This window comes from Orycteropus afer, unplaced genomic scaffold (genome assembly GCF_000298275.1).
Source record: "Orycteropus afer afer isolate SDZICR_OR568_19922 unplaced genomic scaffold, OryAfe1.0 scaffold00844, whole genome shotgun sequence".
Classification (NCBI taxonomy): domain Eukaryota; kingdom Metazoa; phylum Chordata; class Mammalia; order Tubulidentata; family Orycteropodidae; genus Orycteropus; species Orycteropus afer.
The window spans coordinates 262222-267068 of NW_006922431.1; positions in this window are offsets into that span (position 1 = coordinate 262222).

Consider the following 4847-nt stretch of genomic DNA (forward strand, 5'->3'; position numbering starts at 1 on the left):
GGAAGGAAGGTTGGGCAATCCTACTTCCGTAGTGATACTGCCTCGGAAACCCAAGGAGGGGTCGCTATGAGTCGGGTTTGACTCAACGGCACATAACAACAACAACAACAACAACACTCTCCATTTAGGAGCAAATTTCAGAGTCTCTTCTGGCATCCATTTTGATCTTTTCTTCCTTTCCTGTCTTTTTAATGACCTTTTGCTTTCTTTATGTATTCTTTTCTTGATGTCATCCCACAATTTGTCTGGTCTTTTTTTATTGATGTTAAATGCATCAAATCTATTCTTCGGATGAGTTCTAAATTCAGGTGGGATATAATCAAGATCATACTTTGGCTCTTGCGGACTTGTTTTAATTTTCTTCAGCTTCAATTTGAGCTTGCATATGAGCATTTGATAATCTGTCACAGAATGAGGTCCTATTCTAGTTTTGACCGGTGATATTGAGCTTTTCCATCACCTCTTTCCACAAATATAGCCAATTTGATTCCTTCCTGTTCCATCTGGTGAAGTCCACGTGTACAGTTGTCATTTATGTTGTTGATAAAAGATATTTGCAATGAATAAGTTACTAGTCTTGCAAAATTCTATCATGGATAATCTCTGGTGCTATTTCTATCACCAAGACCATATTTTTCAGCTACTAGTGCTTCTTTTTTTCAGCTTTCACATTCCAATCACCAGTGTTTATCAATATATCTTGACTGCATGTTTGATCAATTTCAGACTGCAGAAGTTGGTAAAAATGTTCAATTTCTTCATTTTTGGCTTTAGTGGATAATTAGTAAATTTGAATAATAGTAGCTTCAACTGGGCTTCCTTGTAGACATATGGATATTATCCTATCCCTGACAGAAATAAAATGATGACAAAATGTCACTTATGATTGCATTAAAAATTAGGTTCTAAAAGACTTAACAAAAAGATAAAGTTCAAATTAGGATATAACATTAAGTGGAACTGAGTCAGAATACAAGAGTATGTGATCCTAATGATTAATAAGATTTAAATTAAATGGGGACAAGACTATGGTTGTGAGAGACATCAAGCTCAATTGCTACAACATAGTACGCAAAAACATTGTTCTACGTACTATTTTGGCAAATAGTAACTAGGGTCTTAAAAGTTTGTGAATGACCATCAAAGATGCAACCATTGGCCTCTCCTTGTCTGGAGCAAAAAAATGAACAAAATCAAAGACACATGGAAACAATTAGTCCAAGCTACTAGTTGTTGTTGTTATGTGCCTTTGAGTTGGCTCCAACTCATAGCAACCCCTCCTTTGGTTTCTGAGGCAGTATCTCTACGGAAGTAGATTGCCCAACCTTCCTTCTGAGGAGCGGCTGGTGGGTTGGAACCACCAGACTTCTGGTTAGCAATCAAGTGCCTTAGGCACTCTGAGGCCAGTAGAACTAGATGGTGCCTGACTAACAATGCTAACCACCTGGAAAGGAATTCAAATTGGAGATCTGGATTGAGTGGGAGAAAAACGTGGAGCAAAATTGAAAAACATAAAATCAATCAAGATCAGGATTATTGGTTGGATAGAGACTGGTGAAACCCCAAGACTATATCCTTTAGTCACCCTTCAGGCCTGGAATTGAACTCACTCCCATGGCTTAACTCTTAGCCAAACAATAGACAGGCCTATGAGGTGAATAGCAGCTGTCAAGAATTAGATATCATACTGTACTAGGCAAAATGTACTGCAAAAGAACAAGTTTTGATCTTTATATGCTCCTTCAATGACTGCAAATATCTCCACTGAGGCCAGTCCCAGTTGTGCCTTTTTCTATAGTGAATATTACTTTATCACTGTCATGCATCTTCACTGTATATAGCAAAAACCCTCCACAGTTCTCATGGCAACTCCTAGAAAAGCCAACTATAAGTGTTGATAACTGCCATTGCAAGAATATCTTTGTGTCTAATTCCTAATATCTTAAATGTCACTGCCTTCTCATGGTTTATAAGGCAGAAGAAAATAAATATCCATACTTCAGTTTCTAATATTTGCCGAAAATCATATTGATTTCTATAGGTTTGTGAATCTCAAAGGACATGGTGTTTTTGCCAGCCTCGCAATACTTGCTACACTTGAGCCCATCGTTGCAGCCACTGTGTCAATCCATCTCATTGAAGACCTTCCCCTTCTTTGTTAACCCTCCACTTTGGGTAACCTGATATCCATCTCCAGGGAATGGTTCCTTCTGACAATATGACCAAAATAGGTCAGATGAAGTCTGGTCATTCTGGCTTCCAAGGAGCATCCGGCCTGCACTTCTTCCAGAACAGATTTATTAGTTCTCTGGCAGTCCATGGTACTTTCAGTATCCTTTGCCAACACCACAACTCAAAATCATCAACTCTTCTTTTGTCTTCCTTATTCATTGTCCAGCTCTCACATGCATGAGCCAATTGAAAATACCATGACTTGGGTTAGGCAAACCTTAATCTTCAAAGAGACATCTTTGATCTTCAGCACTTTCAAGAGGTCTTTTGCAGCAGATTTCCACAATGCAATTCAACATCTGATATCTTGACTGCTGTTTCCATTGGTGTTGATTGTGGAAATATGTAATATGAAATCTTTGACAACTTCCATCTTTTCTGCATTTATCATGATGCTGCCTATTGGTCCAGTAGTGAGGATTTTCATTTTCTTTATGTTGACATATAATCCATACTGCAGACTGTAGTCTTTAATCTCCACCGGTAAGTGCTTCAAGTCATGCTCACTTTCAGCAAACAAGTTTGTGTCATCTGAGTATTGCAGGTTGCTAATGAGTCTTCCTCCAATCATTATGCCAAGTTCTTTTTCATATAGTCTAGCTTCTCAGATTATTTGCTTAGCATACAGATCTAATAAGTATGGTGAAAGGATACAACTCTGACACACTCCCTTCTTGATATTAGACCATGCAGAATCCTTTTATGTTGAAACAACAGCTTCCTGGTCTATGTACATGTTCATCATGAGCACAATTAACTGTTCTGAAGTCCCATTCTTCTCAATGTTATCCATAATTTTTTTTTTATGATCTACACAATTGAATGCTTTTGCATCTTCAATAAAACACAAGTAATTCTTTGCTTTCAGGCAAGATCCATCTGACATCAGCAATGATATCTCTTGTTCCATGTCCTCTTCTGAGTCCAACTTGCATTTCTGGAAGTTCTCTGTCAATATACCACTACAACCATTTTTGAATTATCTTCAGCAAGATTTTACTTGCATGTGATATTAATGATATTGTTCGATAATTTCCATTCTGTGGTGTCAGTTTTCTTTGAAATGGGTACAAATATCAATCTCTTCCAGTCAGTTGCCCAGGTGGTAGCTGTTTTCCAAATTTTTTGACATAGACAAGTGAGTGCCTCCAGCACTGCATCCATTTTTTGAAGCATCTTAGTGGGGATTCTGTCAATTCATGGAGAGGGCAGTAAAGAAAAACTGTACAGATGGCTTGAAAATAAAAAGAGAGGTGATTCTGTTAAATGATGATAGAGTTGACCTTCTAAGATAAAGAGGAATATATCTCACAACATTTCATTATTCATTTGTAATGAGTCTAAATCCACTATCAGTGTCCTTGTCAATGGCAGTCAAGAAATCAGATGATGTATAGCACTCAGCATATCTGCTGTAAAAGACCTCTTAAAAGTGTTAAGTAGCAAAGATGTCATTTTGAAGTCTAAGATGTATGCCTGATTCAAGCCAGTGTATTATCAATAGCAGCTTATGCAAATGAAAGCTGAATGATGAATAAGGAAGACTGAAGAACTGATTCACTTGAATCATGTGGTGCAAAAAAACAGTGAACACACCCTGGACTGCCAAAAGAATAAACAACACTGTCTTGGAAGGGATACAAAGGGAATGCTCCTTAAAAGCAAGGATGGTTAAGATTTCCACTCATACATTGGACATGTCATGAGGAGGTACCCATCCATGGAGAAGAGCATCATGTTTGGTAAAGCAGAGCACAGGGGAAAAGAAGAAGGTCCTCAACAAGATGTATTGACATAGTGGCTCCAACAATCGACTCTAATGTAGCTATGATTGGAGGATGGTGCAGGACTGGGCAATGTTTTGTTCTGTTATACGTATAGTCTCTATGAATGGGAACCAACCAAAAGTCATCTAACAGCAACAAAACAGAGTTAATTCTGACTTTCTAACAAACTGGATATGGAATAAGAGAGAAAATATGACCCAAATATTATCATTTCAAAGCTTTGGATCAACAACTGGAAGGATGAAATTTCAATAATGGAGATAATATGGTGGAGGTTGGTAGAAGTATGTGGTAACAATCACTAGTCTAAAATATGTTAAGCTTGATCTGAAATTAAGATATGGAAATGGAGCTCAGGCACAGATTGCCAGGCACAGGAACATAGAGTTTATGGCAAATATATATATCCACTTAAAGATGTCATTTAAAGCAAAGAAAGTTGAGAGTTGAGGAGGAGCCCTCAATGGAGAATGAAGAAACAGCTGGTTAGGTTAAGAGGTAGACTAGAAAAGTGACAAGTCCTGAGAAGGCAGTGGTTCAAGGAAGAGGAAGTGATCAACAATTTGAAATGCTGCTCACAAGTCAAAATAATTAGACTTGTGTAAAGACCAATAGACCAGAAACTATTGGTTACAAAAAAAAAAAAAAGAACAACAAAAAAAGTGGTTTTACTGATATGATTGGACAATTTGAAGAGGAACAAAATAAACATCAAAATATAAACTCTTTTGGGACAATTTCCTGAAAATTGGAATAAGAAAAGAGAATAAGAAAATGAAGTGATATATGGAGAGAGAAAGGAAAAATTGTTTTATTTAGAAACAAATA